Source organism: Saimiri boliviensis, chromosome 12 (genome assembly GCF_048565385.1).
Source record: "Saimiri boliviensis isolate mSaiBol1 chromosome 12, mSaiBol1.pri, whole genome shotgun sequence".
In the NCBI taxonomy this organism is placed as follows: Eukaryota; Metazoa; Chordata; class Mammalia; order Primates; family Cebidae; genus Saimiri; species Saimiri boliviensis.
The window spans coordinates 36,467,198-36,485,642 of NC_133460.1; the positions used below are offsets into that span (position 1 = coordinate 36,467,198).

General features: G+C 40.9%; 1 long non-coding RNA gene across 1 annotated transcript in view; it reads left to right on the top strand.

Moving 5' to 3' along the window:
• The window catches only part of LOC141580713 (uncharacterized), a 389,651-nt gene that overhangs the window by 341,144 nt on the left and 30,062 nt on the right, over positions 1–18,445 (top strand). Inside the window, exons 2-3 of the long non-coding RNA XR_012513005.1 lie at positions 1,487–1,538; positions 10,800–10,962. This is a non-coding gene — a long non-coding RNA (uncharacterized LOC141580713). The remainder of the gene's footprint in view (positions 1–1,486; positions 1,539–10,799; positions 10,963–18,445) is intronic.

An 18,445-nucleotide genomic window follows, 5' to 3' on the forward strand; every position in this document is an offset into this window, starting at 1 on the left:
ACGTTACAGTGTTGCAGGTATTTCAAACTATCATTTACCCTTATCACTATTTCAAAATTATGAAGTCTTCACACATGACATTGGATCCTTTTATTTAATGTGTTAATAAAAAAGCTCATTCACTGCCATTTCACACATTTGTCTTATTAAATATTTTGATAACTATTTTTCAGTGTAATTCATTTCTTTTAAATGCAGTGTATTTCATGTATTTTTTAAAAATATTATTTTGGCTGGGTACAGTGACTCATGCCTGTAATCGCAGCACTTTCTGAGGCTCAGACGGGTGGATCACCTGAGGTCAGGAGTTTGAGACCAGCCTGGCCAACATGGTGAAACCCCGTTTCTAATAAAACATAAAAGTTAGTTGAGCGTGGTGGTGCATGCCTATAATCCCAGCTACTTGGGGGGCTGAGGCAGGAGAATCGCTTGAACTCGAGAGTTGGAGATTGCAGTGAGGCAAGATAGCGTCATTGACCTCCAGCTTGGCAACAGGGCAAGACTCTGTCTCATATATATATATATATATATATATATATATATATATATACATATACACATATATATACATATATATACATATACATATACATATATATACATATATGTGTGTGTATATATACACATATATATGTATATACATATATACCTATGTATACGTATATACGTGTGTATATATATATGCATGTATATACGCATATATACGTGTATACATATATATGTATATATGTGTGTGTGTGTGTGTGTGTGTCTCTAAGAAGGAATCCACAAACTCCATCTGCCTGCCAAAGGGGTCCAAGCCACAAGAGAAGGTTAGAATCCCTGGTTTAAAGGTTGAAGGAACAGTGTTGGAAGTGGTGATGTACCTGTCCTCCATACTGAATCCACAAACCTGGCCTCTCTCCCTGCTGTCACCCTTTCTTGCTTTTAAGCATGTCCTATTTGCCCGATCTTGTGCTCAGTGTAATTTGGATTCTAAAATGAGCAAACCAGAGCCTCTGCCTCGCATGACCCAGTTGTCGAAGAGGGGCACAAGTACCCAAACAGGTATTAGGCACATCACAGATTCTTGCAAACTACAGAAAGTACTCAGCCATGCTACACAAGTTCCAAAAACTATCCTTGTGTAGCATTCAAGTGCAGGTTTTTGCAGCTAGACAGCAGAAAATTGACACTGTCATTGTATTCTTTGTGGTTCTCTTTCTTTGAGAAGTATTGGGCTCAAAGCGAAGATCACTTTAGAGGCGTGTTCTGTCTACATTGATTCTATCACAAGAGGAATACCTCCCTCAAAGAACATACTACGTCTCAAAAGACCACTCTCCGACAACAAGTTTCTTTCTTCTGGTGACACCATCTGTTTTCTCGTGGCCCACTCAAATCCTTCCCAGTTCCCCCCTCCCAGTTGGGGAGAGGGGAAGGGGACTGACAGCAAGAACTATTATATTTTGACTTACCTTTTTTTTTTTTTTTTTTTTTTTGGCAGTTTCCAACAGAAACCTCATAGGAGCCATCTATCCCACTGCTCTTCTTAAAATGTAAGTACCAGAACATTCAGATCTGCCTTTGGGGCCCCATAGCCTGGGGCCTTGTATCTCACTGATGCCATTTTGGGATGTAACAAATGGTTGTATAGATTTGCTTGGCTCATACCCACTGCCTTGAAGCAACAGCCAGGTGGGTAGAGAATTTCGGAGCCTCAGACATAGACCAAAAGGAAATGCAAAGAGTCAGAAGACATCATCCTGCCTAAGTTCCTAGGGGAAAACATCCTATCTCATTTTCATAGTCTCCAGCAGAAATACAGAAAAGATTGGGAGGCGACATGGGCAGATCACAAGGTCAGAAGGTTGAGATCATCCTGGCTAACATAGTGAAACTCTGTCTCTACTAAAAATACAAAAAATTAGCCAGGCATGGTGGTGGGCACCTGTAATCCCAGCTACTTAGGAGGCTGAGGCAGAAGAATTGCTTGAACCCGGGAGGTGGAGGTTGCAGTGAGCCAAGATCACGCCATTGCACTCCAGCCTGGGTAACAGAGAGAGACTCCATCTCAAAAAAAAAAAAAAAAAAAAAAAAAAAAAAAGAAAGAGAAAAAGAAATACAAAAAAGAATTTACTGAGAAAAAAATATGCATCTATTAATGGGCTTTAAGAAACATTCTGGACCATCCCTTACTAATAAATGCAGCTTCATTTTTTTACGGAAATGATCCCTACCAAATTAAAGAATGTATGTGTATATATATATATATATATATATATATATATATATATATATATGCGGTGGGAATTTTACTGTGACTTTGCCTTACAAGGGAGGGGACTATCTTTTTTTAGAAAAAGTAACAAGTGGTTTTGAGTTAAAGGGCAAGTGTGAAAGGCATGATCTTACAGAAGCTCTGGTGACTGATGACTTAGTTAAACTAACTTGTTTACATGTGGACAAGAATTAATAAGAAATAGACATATCCATTAATCAGTAATGGGAAGTTAATTTTAATAAACTTGGAGCGGGAAAGACTTTTAGACCCACCTGGGTCCAAATCTCAGTTCTCCTATTTACCATTTGTGGGATACTGGTCAAGTTACTAAGTTCTCTGGACCTCGGTCACCCACCAGGTTGTTATAAGGACTAAATGATAGCTGTGCAGTGCATTGGCTCACGCCTGTCATCCCAGCACTCTGGGAGGCCGAGCCAGGCAGGTAAGCTGAGGTCAGGGGTTCGAGACCATCCTGGCCAATGTGATGAAGCCCTGTCTCTAATAAAAATACAAAAATTAGCCAAGCGTGGTGACATGCGCCTGTAATCCCAGCTACTCGGGAGGCTAAGGCACAAGAATCACTTGAACCCAGGAGATGGAGGTTGCGGTGAGCTGAGATCATGCCGTTGCACTGCAGCCTGGACAAGAGTGAAATTCATCTCAAAAAAAAAAAAAAAAAAAGAACTAAATGACAATGATATAGAGCACTTAGCATAACACAGGCTTATAGTACATACTTCACAGTGATAGCTGTCATTATTAAATAAGACGTTTATGTTATTAAATAAAACCTTCCTTCCTATATTTGTTCCCAAAGAATGTGATTTGCAAAAGTACATTTTTATAATAAGCTTGTCTTATTAGCAAAATTCAACCATCAAAAATGCTGTATTATCTGTTTCCCTAGAGCAGGAGATATCCTTATGTTCGTCTATCACCCTCTCATTCAATCAGTAAGTCATGCATGTTTGAGGACAGTTTGCGTTGTGACAACTGGAGTTACAGGTAGAGGCCAGGACCCTGCTAAACATTCTGCAATTACACAACAGCTCTCACAACAAAGAATTCTCTGGCCTGAAATGCCACTAGTGTCCATGTTGAGAAACCCTGCCTGGAAGGAGTTAGCGTTACTCTGATCCATCCACACCCTCCTTCATTCATGCGTGCATTCATTCATTCAAATAGTTGTTGAGGCCAAATCATGTGTCAAACACTCTTTTAGGTGTTGGAAATAGAGTGGCTGATATGACGGACATGATCCTGTTCTCATGGAGATTACATTTTAGCTCAGGAAACAGAGATGAAGCAATTACACAAATAATTACTTATTGATTACATACAGGTCACCAAGAGCACATGGTGAAGTGAGAATGTGTGATAACAGGAATGACCCCAGCGTGAGAGCTAGGCAAGACTCCTCTCTGAAAGTGATGTTTCGGCTGCCCCTTGAAGGATTTTGCCAGACCTTGGTGTTCCAATAATTCTGTGTTGGATCACTGAAGTGAGCAACCACCTGGCTTTGCTATTCATAAAAATCATATAGAGACGGAATAGCATGGCAATTGAGGATATAAATTCTGGAGCAAAATTGTGTTGATTTGTACCTCTCTTGGGTGACTTCTCTGCCTCAGTTTTCTTATCCATAAAATGGGGATATAAATACTGCCTGCCTCCTTGGCTTGTGGTGAAGACTACGTGAATTAAGCAATGCAATGAAATAATACAAAACATTCACAAAGCAAACACTACGTAAGTATTAGTGATTATCAGAGTCAGTATTTCCATTCAGCATGGAGGGACCTGTTTTCTCAACTAGAATCTGTTCCATGTGCCCAGGAAATGGCGAGAAGTCACACAGCAAAAATGGGCTGATGAATGCAGACTGTCACATTTTCTGTTGATTTTGGCCATCTTTGTTTGAAAATGACAGCATTTGAGACTAGGAATTGAAGGTACGTTCTTCTTACAAAAATAAGCCATCAGTGAGAAAGTGCTCCTCTTGTCCACTGCTCTGTTTCCAATACCCAAAAGAGTGTTTGACGCATGGTTTGGCCTCAACAACTATTTGCTTAAAGCAGACATGAATGAATGAGTGTGTATGGATCAGAGTGATGTCAACTCTTTCTAGACCAGGGTTTCTCAAGGTTTCTTTGTTTGGCGTCGTGTCAAACAAAGACAAAGATACGAAGTACAATTGCTATTCATAGGCTGGTATGTTTGGACTTGCCTCTGTAATCTTGATTCTTTAAATCATCCAAACCCTCTCTTCTAAGGAGCTTATACTCCATAGAAAAGAGGTGAAAATATTATTTTTATAGCTGGCATAAAAATACTTCTTAGGGGATTCTAGTGTTTTGTTTTTGTTTTTTGAGAAAACACCTTAATAATAAGCTTCAAATATGTAAGGACAATAATACAAAGAATTAGGTGACCAGGGATGTACCCCAGAAAATTTGGGTTGGGAGAAACAAGAGGGACAGGAAAAGTGAAAAGTCACAGGAAAGCATCCTGCAAAAGATCCAGGAATGGTCAATTTTTCAAAAAAAAAAAAAATCATAAATAGACATAGCTGAGGGATTTTTAAGCTCTTGTGTACCTAAAAATCAATTTTCAAGTTGTGAGCTGCGTAGAAGTTGTTCATCACCTCAAATCTTCCTTTAAGACTGTTACCTACCTAAATAAATGCCTTTTGTAAATTCTGGTCTCAGAAAATTGAAGGAGCGTTTCTGACATTCACATCTGTGTTGGCATCCCCAGAGTGAAATATTGGTGAAATTAACAATAAATTAGAATTAGAGATAATTATAACAATATAAGATGCTGATAGCAGCAGAAATCATGAAGCAGAGATTAATTTCTCCAGCGAAATTTGAAACTGGGGGCTTGAGTCAATTTTAAGAAAATGGAAGAGTATTACAGCTGACTTGTGGATCACATGACCTGATCTTTACAATGTTTCCTGTGGCAGTGCACAGACACAACACCTTTAGGTAGACCTTTTTCTCACTGGAGGGTCTAGGCTTACAGACCACTTTTATGATCAGAACAGACGAAGATGAAAAAGACGCTGTAAGAAGTCATTAAGTACTCAGAACAAAGCAAACAAAAGCATTAAAATCACAAACTAAAAGATTATAAAAGAGTTAGCTAACCTTAAAAAAAAAAAAAAACTGTCTTACAGACTAAAACAAAGAAATCAATAAAAGGGTAAAAAATGTGGATATTGTATTGATTTAAGATTCACTTTGTCTTTTAGATTGGAACAGTGAATTTAAACTTACACTTGCTTCCCCAAGTTGCTAGCATGAGCTTTGTCCTGTTTTGGGATTTAGTAAAGGAGGTGTTTCTATAGTGTTAGAAAACAGTCCTTGGAAGTGTCTTTTGCTTAAGCTGGTGCACCCTGGAATCTACCTCTTTCTGAGTTGGGAAGGGAAGGAAACAAGAAAAAACTAATTTAAAATGCAAGAACTTTTGCGTGTTTAACATGACTTGATTCAATCATCAAATATTGAAATTCTGGGATGGGCGTGGTGGCTCACGTCAATAATGACAGCACTTTGGGAGCCCAAGGTGGGTGAACTGCTTGAGCCCAGGAGGTTGAGACCAGCCTGGGCAACATAGCGAGAACCCATCTCTAAAGAAAAATTTTCCACATTAGCCTAGTGTCATGGCACATGTCTGTGGTCCTGGCTACTTGGGAGGTCAAGGCAGGAGGATCACCTGAGCCTTAAAAAGTCAAGGCTACAGTGAGCTATGATCGTGCCACTGCACTCCAGCCTTGGGGACAGAGTGAGGTTCTGTCTGTCTCAAATAAATAAATGAAAAAAAAATTCTCTAGAAGAGCATGGACAATTAATTTTGGCTAAACTAGGTTTGGTTTCTGGGTCCTTGTGACCATTGGCAAACTGCCTGGCTTCCCAGACCCTCAGTGTCCTCATCTGTCAAGTGGGCATAATAGTATGTACCCAACAGGTTGCTGGGAACATGAAATGAGACTAAGAAAGGGTGTGTGTATGTTTACTTGTGTGTGTGTTTCCGTGTGTATATTCTCGTTATTTGCTGTAATTAGGTTCAATAAGTCTCCACAACCACTGAGTTACTGAATACTGAACCATTCCTCCTAGGGGAAATACAGGTTTGGTTCCTTTGAGCCTCCAGTCATGACATTTCCATCAACTGATCAATACATAACCATGTTTTATGTATTTCTGCGTCTGGACACCTTATTTAATATATATTGATTCATTAACATTGACTGTACAGCCAACAGCCCTATACCTAATGCCTGAACACAGCTCATCAAACGCGTGTGTATTTTTCTCCATAAGCCACATCACAAAGTGCAGTTGTACTTTGTGTCTTTGTCTTTGTTTTACATGGTACCAAACAGAGTAACCTTGAGAAACCTTGGTCTAGAAAGAGTTAGCATTACTCTGTTCCGTGCACACTCTCATTTATTCATTCAAAATTTTTGTGCTTAGGAACACTAGATAGCCCTTCAACATTGTGCTTGGGGACCATTTTAAACAGCAAAAATCACCAACAAAAGGCACAAAAGTGTGAAAAGCATAGCACTAAGTAAACATCAAGATGTATACTCATTTGTAGTATGAAAGTGCAGCCAAGAAAGCAGATCCTGAACTTGTTGGATCTGAGCTAGATGAGCACATTGGGTGACTCAGGTTTTTTGCAACTCTGCACGTGGCTGGGAGTGACTACAAAAGCACAGCAGGTATTGATTTGGGGATTACAAATAAATTTTTGTGAATAGGGAACATCACAAATACAAAATCTGTAAATAATGAGAATCAACTAGAAAAAAAATATATGTATATACACAAATGTGTGTTTGGAACTAAATAAATGCTTAGCTTCTCTCATTTTCTACTTTCCAGTTATGTGCTAGACATTCTAGAGAAACCAAAGAAGTTTAAGACAGGCAATCTAGAATCTCAGTTTGTCAGCAACAACAAATTCGGTTAAGTTGCAAGATACAAAATCAGCATGCAAAAATCAGTTGTATTTCTAGAGGCTAACAATGAACTCCCTGAAAAAGAAATAAAGAAAACAATCCTATTTACAATAGCATCAAAAACATAAAATAGCTAGGTATAAATTTAACCAAGAAGGTAAATCACCGGTATGTTGAAAACAATAAGACATAGATGAAAGAAATTGAAGAAGACAGAAATAAATGGAATGATATCTTGTGTTCATGGAGAAGAAGTCTTAATATTATTAAAATATCCATATTACCCCAAGTAATCTATAGAGTCAATGAAATCCTAGCAAAATTCCAATAGCATTTTTCATGTAATTTTTTTTAAAAAAATCCTAAAATTTGTTTGCGGCCACGAACAACTCTGAATAGCCAAAGCAGTCTTGAGAAAGAAGAACAAAACTGGAAGCATCTCACTTCCTGATTTCAACACATATTACCTAACCACAGTAAGCAGACAGTGTGGTGCTGCCATAAAAACATAGACACCAGTGGAATAGCAACAAGAGCCCAGAGCCAAACACAATGGCTCACACCTGTAGTACCGGCACTTTGGGAGGCCAAGGCGGGTGGATCATGAGGTCACGAAACTGACACCATCCTAGCCAACATGGTGAAACCCCATCTCTATTAAAAATACAAAGATTAGCTGGATGTGTTGTCATGTGCCTATAATCCCAGCTACTCAGGAAGCTGAGGCAGGAGAGTCATTTGAACCCAGGAGGCAGAGGTTGCAGTGAGCCGAGACTGTACCACTGCACTCCAGCCTGGTGAAAAAAAAAAAAAAAAAAAGAGGAAAAAAAATGAAACAAGAGCCCAGTGATAAACCCATGCATAAATAGTTAATTAATGTTGGACAGAATTGCCAAAAAATACACAACTGGAAAAGGATAAATTTTCTTCAAAAAATTGTGTTGGAAAAAACGAAGATTCCTATGAAAAAAGGAACAAAATTGGATCCCCTATCTTCCATCGCTCACAAAAATTAACTCTAAATGGATTGAAGACTTGCAGGTAAAACCCTAAGCTGTAAAACTCCTACAAGAAAACAGGGGAAAGCCTACTTGATGCTGATCTTGGCATTGATGTTTTGGATGTAACCCTGAAAGCACAAGCAACAAATGCAAAATTAAGTAGGGCCAGTCCGGTTGCGGTGGCTCACGCCTGTAATCCAACATTTTGGGAGGCTGAGGTGGGCAGATCACCTGAGGTCAGGAGTTAGACACCAGCCTAACCAACATGGTGAAACCCTGACTACTAAAAATACAAAATTAGCCAGACATGGTGGCACATGCCTGTAATCCCAGCTACTTGGGAGGCTGAGGCAGGAGAATCCAGGTGGAGGTTGCAGTGAGCTGAGATTGCACCATTGCACTCCAGACTGGGCAACAAGAGTGAAACTCTGTCTCCAAAAAAAAAAGAAAGAAAGAAAGAAAAAAATGGGGCTACATCAAACTAAAACTCTTCTGCACAGCAGAGGAAACCGTCAACGAAATTAAAAGATAATTTATAATTAAAAGATACTATATGTCTGGTGAAGGGTTAATATCTGAAATATATAAAGAACTCCTACAACTGAATGGTGAAAATCAAAAACAAACAAACAAAAATCCAATTTAAAAAATGTGCCAAGGGTTTTTAGACATTAAAAAAAAAAAAAAAAAAAAAAAAAAAAACCTTACAGCTGGTAAACAGGTACATTGAAAAGGTGCCCAGCATCTCTAATCACCAAGGGACTACAAATCAATACAGCAATGAGGTATCACCTCGCACCTATTAGAATAGCTATTATTTAAAAAAAAAAAAAAAAGGTAGCAAGTGCTGGTGAGGATGTGGAGAAAAGGGAACCCTTGGGCACTGTTGGTGGGAATGTAAATTGGTAGAGTCATTATGGAAAATGGAGATTTCTCAAAAATTAACAATAAAACTATCATATGATCAAGAAGTTCAACTACTGGGAATTTATCCAAAGGAAACAAAATGTGTCACTGATGGAGCCCTCCACAGTCCTGTGTTCACTGCAGCATCGCTCACAATAGTCAAGACATAGGAACGGCCTCAGTGCCTTGTCAGCGTGTATTACGCAGGCATAAAAAAAAAAGGAAATTCTGCCATTTGCAACAACATGGATGAAACTTGAGGGCATTACACTAGGTGAAATCAGTCAGAGAGAGAAAGACAAATACGTATGTTGTCAATTACACGTGGGATCTAAAATAGCCAAACTCATAGAAACCAAGAGGAGAGTGATTGGCAGGGTCGGGGGTGAGGGAAGCAGGGAGATGTTGGTCAAAGGGTACAAAGTGTTGGTTAAAAGATGAATACGTTCTGGGGATTTAATGTACAGCATGGTGACTATAGTTAACAATACTGTATTGTATACTGGAAATTTGCTTAGAGGGTAGATCTTAAATGTTCTTGCAAAAGAAAAAAAGATGTGATAGATGTGTTAACTATCTTAATTGTGATATTCATTTCACAGTGCATATGTATATCAAATCATCATACTGTACACCTAAACGTATACCATTTTATTCATCAACTATACCTCACTAAAGGAAAATTAATTGATTGATTACAAATAAAAAGACCCTGTGAACGGCTATGCAAATGGTTGACATATAAGTATACTGCCTGTGGTCAGCCCCTCTTATATAGGCAAACTGAATTTCCTTTTCTGCAAAATATGGGGAATAATAAGACCTACCTCATATCCTTGACAGTTGTAAATCACAACGTAAAAAGCACAGAGAATGGGACCTGAGAAAGCAAGGTCTCAGTAAACACCAGCCATTAGAAATAATCTCGAGGACAATGGTGATGATATCTATAGCAATTAATGTAATCAATGGTGATGGTGTTCCCTTACTTCCAGGTCTGGAAATAGCAACACCTGTAGATGCTTAGACTCCAGCAGGGCAGTCATATTTCTGGAGCCCCCATAAGGAGCCTGGAGTCATGCCAGCTCTTGTCAAGCATCATCTCATGACCTTTGTTCTTTGTTCCAGGCTTTCTCAACGTCAGCCTTCCTGACATTTGGGAAGCAAAAAATTCTTTGTTGTAGGTCTGTCCTGTGCATTGTAGGTGTTCAGCAACATCCCTGGCCCCTCCTCTCTAGATGCCAGTAGCAACCCTTCTACGCCCTTCTCTGTGGTAATCAACAATATCTCCAGACGTGTCAGAATGTCCTTTGGGGAAAGTCTCCTCCAGTCATGAGTTACCAGTCTTGACAAAGTTGTTGTTTTCATGCCTCCTTTGCAGATGAAGAAAATTAGGATTAAAGAACCAAGCAACTAGAAAACTTTCTTACTAGAAAGTGAATTTATAATAGAACTTCTTTTGCATCCCCAGGGTTGGGTTCTCATGAATTACTGATGTCTGAGCCTTTGAAATTCTCTGTTGGATGATTACGGGGCTGCCAAGAAGTTTCTGTGACAGAGCTCCCTGCCTCTCCAACTCCTCCAGAATGCTAACAGCCCCATGGAATGTCACCAAGCCTTCTGGTTACTCACTTTACCTGCCTCTCTCTGTCCCCAGCTTGCCGACCATGACTTCATCCAACAGTGATGGTGTTCATTTCCCAGCCTGCGGTTCCTCCACCCTGCAGAAGCCACCAGGAATCAGGAGTTGACTTCTTCACAGGTTGAGACCTGGATCACATTGGCTTTACCACCTGAGACGCTGATTACCACCTTCGAAGGTTTGTCATGAATGATTGCACTTATACGCACTAGAATACAGTGAACGTGAGTGGGTTAGGGATGGTTGTTAGCTGCTTTTAGAGGAAAATTGCAGCTAACTGACCACGACTCTCTGTTTTTCCTCACATTTATTTAGCATAGATTTAATAACAGAGGTTTTAAGTTAATGTGCCTGTGGATAATTAACATGGTTAATTTAGAAGTGATGAAAGGTTTTGGTTTTGGGGACCAGAATAAATACCACTAATGGTAATTCCCCTTTGACCTCCCCTTGTGAGGACCATCCAGCCCAAAGTTTACATGAGTAAACAGTTAGAATAGACACAAAGGAATGTGGGGTAAACAGACTTAACTGGGGAAGCTTTATTATCCTAGTTTTACCCTGCAATTTAAAATTCTAACATAATTAACTGGCTGCCTTTAGCCTTTTCCACTAAAATCTTTTGGCCTTCCAAAAGATTTGAAACTATAATTTTTTTAATTGTACTTTAGGTTCTGGGTTACATGTACAGATCATACAGGGTTGTTGCTTAGGTACATACATGGCAAGGTGGTTTGCTGCCTCCATTCCCCCATCATCTGTATCTGGCATTTCTCCCCATGTTATCCCTCCCACCCTCTGTACCCCACACTGTCCCTCCCCTAGCATCCTTCAACTGACCCCAGTGTGTGATGCTCCCCTCCCTGTGTCCATGTGTTCTCACTGTTCAACACCCGCCTATGAGTGAGAACATGTGGTGTTTGGTTTTCTGTTCTTGTGTCAGGTTGCTGAGAATGATGGTTTCCAGGTTCATCCATGTCCCTACAAAGGACACAAACTCATTCTTTTTTATGGCTGCGTAGTATTCCATGGTGTATATGTGCCACATTTTCCCTGTCCAGTATATCATCGATGGGCATTTAAGTTGGTTCCAGGTCTTTACTATTGTAAACAGTGCTGCAATGAACATTCGTGTGCATGTGTTCTTATAGTAGAACGATTTATACTCCTGTGGATATATTCCCGGTAATGGGATTACTGGGTCAAATGGAATTTCCATTTTTAGGTCCTTGAGGAATCGCCACACTGTCTTCCACAATGGTTGAACTAATTTACACTCCCACCAACAGTGTAAAAGTGTTCCTATTTCTCCACATCCTCTCCAGCATCTGCTGTCTCCAGATTTTTTAATTATCGCCATTCTAACTGGCGTGAGATGATATCTCAGTGTGGTTTTGATTTGCATTTCTCTAATGACCAGTGATGATGAGCACTTTTTCATGTTTATTGGCCTCATATATGTCTTCTTTTGAAAAGTGTCTGTTCATATCCTTTGCCCACTTTTGAATGGGTTTGTTTTTGAGACCATGATTTTTTAACTTTAATGTTTTCCTAACATTTTGCCAGCCACCATGAGTGTATCCCAACAGCAGGTGACATTTTTCTTCCCTTGCATCCAAGGACTCAGGCAAGCAGTAAACAGAAACCTCCTTGCAGCTCCCACAGGCTGGTTGACAGCATCTGTCCCTTTCCTCTGCAATGGATGGGACAGCTCTTGGAGATGCCAGACCAATGACTTTCAGTCTGACCTGATCCAATGGCCTTTTTTATAGTAAACTATTTGTATTATCTTCCTTACTGTTTTGAAATGAAAATCGCAGCTAATAGAACCTACTCATAGCTATTAAAAATGCCATGTTATATTAAAAATTGAAAATTAATTTATTATAATATGTATTTTTCATCACCAGAGACCCAGGGTTCCTAAATCACATATACAGTATCAGGGCGAGTCACTGCTGAGGTATGATTACCGTGAGACTTAATGGAATAATAAAATGCATGAACCTAAGTGTAGAATCACCACCCCTGGGACAACTCCAAATGCAGGCAGAAGTCAGGGCAGATAGGGTGATGCAAACACCATGACCTGTATTGCCATGGGTGACACGATTTTCCAAGATGGTGAACCACTCTCACTGTGGTCCTAAACATATAAAGAACCAGCTTGCCTTGATTGTCATAGTATTGAAATTTCTGAAAATTTTAGTGTGTATTAAAACTGATTTTAAAAAGTCTTACGTTTATATGTAAAAAGGTTCACCGAGATAGCAATAGATTTAGAGTAATGAATATTTTTTTTGCTTGTACAAATTCTCAGCAGGCATTTGAACTCTGCACAGGGCGGCAAGAATTTTTTAGTTTAGGTCAGACTGCCCCAGGCACTACCAGGTGTCTGGTATCCTGGCTTCTACCAACTAAATGCTATTAGTGCCTCCTGCCATCATGATGATGACAAAAACATCAAAAACGTGCCTCCCCACCCCAGATCCCCAAATGTCCTTCTAGGAGGCAGTCTGTTAATGGAAAGCGCTCCCAGTTAAGACCCCAAGAGAAAGTTCTTGGATCTCACGCAAGAAAGAATTTGGTGGGAGTCCACAGAGTGAAGTGAAAGCAAGTTTATTAACGAAGTAAAGAAACGAAAGAACGGGTACTTCATAGGCAGAGCAGTGATACGAGCTGCTGACTGGGCATACTTACGTTACCTCTTGATTACGTGCTAAACAAGGAGTAGATTATTCATGAGTTTTCTGGGAAAGGGGTGGGGAGTTCCCACAACTGAGGGTTCCTCCCCTTTTGAGACCACATAGGGTGACTTCTGGACATTGCCATGGCGTCTGTAAACTGTACTGGCACTGGTGGGAGAGTCGTTTAGCATACTAATGCATTTGAAATTAGCATGTAATGAGCAGTGGGATGACCAAATGTCACTTCCATCACCGCCTTGGTTTTGGTGACCGTGGGCTGGCTTCTTTACTGCATCTTGTTTTGTGAGGTCTTTGTGGCCTGTTTCTTGTGCAGACCTCCCATTTCATCCTGTAACTAAGAATGCCCAACCTCCTGGGAATGCAGCCCAGTTGAGTCTCAGCCCTATTTTACCCAGCCCCTATTTAAGATGGAGTCACTCTGGTTCACAAGCCTCTGACAGTACTACCCCAAGGAGAACCACTGCTCTAGACTTTAAGGGGAGTTGTCCCAGTTCTTTGCCTTTCATGAGCCTGAGTTCACTTCCCCCGTTTCTGTGATTGAACCCCAGACCTCAGTCTCCTAGCCCATAATCACGTCTCTGAAACTCACACACCACCCCTACAGTCTGGCTGTCACCTCTGGGTCCCAAGGAGTTCCTTCACTGATCTTCAGGCTTTGCTACTTTTTTTGTTTGTTTTTGTTTGTTGAGACAGAGTTTTGTTCTTGTTACCCAGGCTGGAGTGCAATGGCATGATCTCGGCTCACTGCAACCTTCGCCTCCCAGGTTCAAGCAATTCTCCTGCCTCAGTGGCATATTGCCACCATGCCAAGCTAATTTTTTTGTATTTAGTAGAGACAGGGTTTCACCAGGTTGGTCAGGCTGATCTTAAACTCCTGAACTTAAGTGATCCACCCACCTCGGCCTCCCAGAGTGCTGGGATTACAGATGTGAGCCGGCCTTTGCTGGGTCTTTTGATGGCTTTATGATGTCATGTCCATCTTTGTTTGTAGCAGGAGGGGGTGCTGTCTGCCTTAGTTTAGCCTGGTAACTTGCTAAAATCCTGGGTGCTTCTGTTTTCTCACCCTCTTACTACAGTGCCTGCCCCTCAAGGTGATGTGGTTCATATCTGTCCATCACAACAGCACCCTGTACTTCCACTGTGCCTTGACCCAAGGCTGAACCTATGGTTTCCCAGGTCTGTCATTTATGGTCATCTCATTCCCATCTTAAGACAATGTCTGTTCCAGGTTTTTCATCATAACAGGCCATGGTTCCTGACTTACATGTGGAGTGTTATAGCATCACTTTCTAGAAAGGTCTCGGCCATGACCTCACACTCTCCAGGACCAACCTCTCTCCCAGGACAACCTTAACTTAGTCTCCCGCTGTGTCCCCAGTCCAGCTTTCTCTTCCACTGTTGTCTCTCATGCTTTGTGCTGCCAGCTGACCTGAGTCACAGCCACATGAGTCAGCAGAGATATCAGATAACCTTGAACCCCAACGATGAAGGGGTCAGTATCTAAATTCCTTTCTCTCCCAGAAAGGGACTCAGCCCCCTGTGCAAATATACCCTCCAATCCCCCTGTCAATAATCTTCTATAGTAGTTACCTATTTCTGCTGTCAACAAATTAACAACCTACCTCAAATGTGGTGGCTTCAAGCAATTCTATTCTCTTACTGTTCTGCAGCTCAAAAGACCCAAATGAATCTAAAGTCAAGGTGTTGGTAGGACTGGCTCCCTCTTTCCAGAGCTCTAGGGGAAGATCTGTCTCCCTGCCCTCTCCAGCTGCTAGAAGCTATCCTCAGTCCTTGGCTTGTGGCTGGCTACACATCACATCTCCACTCCCCCCGCTGCTTCCATGCTCACTTCACCTTGTTCCTCCTCTGATCTTCTTGCCTTCCTCTTATAAGGACCCTTGTGATAACATTTAGAGCCAACCCAGATAATCCAAAATAACCTCTCTCTCTCAAGATCCTTAATCACAGCTTCAAAGTCCCCTTTCCTATATAAGAGAACAGTCACTGGATCCAAGGATTAGAACTTGGGTGTCTTTGGGGATGAGATCAGGGAAGGGCTATTAATCAGCACACTATACCCTCCATCACTTTATAAAGGTGCATAGCGGTGTTGAGGTTATCAAACAAAGGAGAAAAATGTTTGCATTCTGTTGCATGTACCCTTTCTTCAGACCTGGTCCTGGGATTACATTCATGAGACTAAAGAGATTATTGAACTGGTCTTTAGTGATTCAGACATTTCTCCTCTCACAGGACGTAGAAAAAGCTGACAGTGTTTACATGGAAATTTCTTTTCCTGTGTTAGTGCTAATTTAAATGAGGTATTTTACCTGAATCCTGCTAACAAAGTACAGAATTCTAATGATACAGAGAAAACATACAGTGCACACACTCTATGCCAAGTCCTTTATGTGCTTTATCTCATTGGATCCTCTCCAAAGACCCTCTGCTGATCACCATTATTCTCCTAGTTTCTGGATGAGAGCCTCAGAGAGCCTCAGTGACTTGCTCAAGCTTCCTCAGTTAGTAAGAATCAAACCCAACATTTGGAGCCAAATGTTCAGATGCCAGAGCCTGTTCTGCTAACAATTGCAGATTATTCTGCTGCCCAGTTCTCACGCTAACTTGCTGTGTGATACTGAGTAAGCCACTATCATCTCTGGATGTTGATCAAAACAGGAGCATTGAGATAGTTAGGGTTTCTCAACCTTAGCACTACTGACATTTTGAATGGACCAGACAATTTTCTGTTGAGGAGGGCTGTGCTGTGCATTGCAGGGTGTTCAACAACATCTCTGGCCTCTACCCGCTAGCTGCCAGTAGTAACCTTCCCCACTTCACCCAGTTATGATGAACATAAAGGTCTCCAGACATGGCCAGATGTCCCTTGAGGGTGCAAAATCCTCCCTTGTCGAGAACCACTGAACTAAGCAATCCATCAGCACTTGTCAAACCTAGAACATTCTGGGATTTCTTTCACTCTTACTTTGGCTTCAGGTTGGGTGATTGCTTTACATTCAAGAAACTCTCCAGGCAGGCAAGAGTTAAAATGCAGTGTGTGAGCTAACCAGTCTTATAAATTAGCACAAACATATGTCAGTGGTAAGGAATTAAGTACCTCCATTGCATCGCTAATAACACGGGCTGAGGCTAAAAGTGCGCCCTCACGGATTTCTCAGTTGCTCCTCACATGAAGTATAAGAGTAAACAGTTTGTTTAGGGGTTTAAACAGCTGTTGCTTTTTTCCTTTGTGTGAAAGGAGATCCCTCCCAAAATAGAAATAGAGTCTTCTCACCCTCGATTTCTCCCACATTCTGCAAGACCTTCTCAGGAAGCCTATCCACGCACAGTGGACAAAAGGGCTGGTCCTCAGTGTTGATTTTTCCTGTTCTTTCTTGTTAGGATCTCAGGACTGTGAGTTTGCCTCTTAGCTTCCATTTCTCTATCACATTACTGTATAGGAGCTCCTCAGCTCAATACTTCTAAATGGTATATAGATGTTATTTTCACCTTATTTTACATTATCTATCATTTAAATTAGGTATTTTTGTGTTGACTAAAGTCAGGAAAAACATAGGCGAACACCTTATTCTGTATTCCAAATCTACCTACCAGTTATGTGATTCTGGGCAAGAGGCTAAATATCTCTGAGCCTCAGTTTCATCATCTGTAAAACGGGAGCAATGGTACTTATAAATTGCCATAAAGATTAAATTCAATCATGTATGTCAGCACCTACACAGTGCCTGGCATGTAATTGTTGCTGCCTTCTGCCAATAACTAGTCAACAGGCAAGTGAATTATATTGGGCTTTAGTTTCTTGCAGTCACTATTGAAGAGCTAATGTGCATGAGATGATTCAAGTCTATATTGAGAAAGAAAGAGGTGGAATAATCAGCCCCTGAATAAATAATGAACATCTGACTACATATAATTACTTTGGGAAGCTCTTAAAGGTGGAGTCATGTAAGCTTGAAGCAGGAACATTGCCCTTCTGACCTGGACACAGTGTGAAAAGCGTCTTCACACACACACAGACACACACACACACACTCACACAGACACACACACACACACACACACACACACACACACACACTTCACATGCACCTAGACCACAAAGATCAGATCCGTTGAGCCATCAAACTCCTATATCAGCAGAAAGAGCAGGGCTAATATTTCATAGGATTAAGTTGGAAGAGTTAGCATTCAAAATGTCTGGCTGCTGTTATAATGTTTAACGTTCAGCTTCTAAGATAGTGGCTGCTCTCACTTTCTGTGTCACTTGGCTTTTGCTAGATGATACTGTATAACGAGAATCCCCAAAATTTCAGTGGCCTACCACAACTTAGGTTAATTTCTCTGTCTTGTTATATGCTGGTAGTCACAGCTCAGCTGCAGTGCTGCTCCATACATCTTTTCATTTCAGGATCCAGATTGAAGGCACTTCCCCATCAAAGACAAGCCATGCATGGAGCAGAGGAAAAGAGAAAGAGGGCTGATAAAAACGTACAGTTATAAAGCTTCTGCTTGAACATGGTTTGCAGTACGCTGACTCATATGCCATTGGCTGAAACAAGTCACATAGACAAACCTGATATCAGTGGGTCAAAAAGTCTACCCTCCTGTCAGTCAGAAAGCAGCCCAAGTCCCATTATAACAGCGGAGAGGTGCATTATCCTCTTACGGAAAGAACTGGTGAATACTTGGGACTGTACTTCCAATGCGGGGGCAGTGGGGTGGGTTATGCTTTAGGCATTCCCAGGCCTTCTAAGATTTCAAGCTAATTTTTAATTTTTAGAAGACAGGCCAAGTGAAAAGCTTCTTATATACACTTTGGGGGTGCCAAAGTTCACAGTTCCTCTTAAAGTTTCTTAGGGTCCGTGGGCTCCAGCTAAGCCTTATCTAACAGATTTCCAACAACAGATACTCCCCTAAATGCTTTTTAGTTAG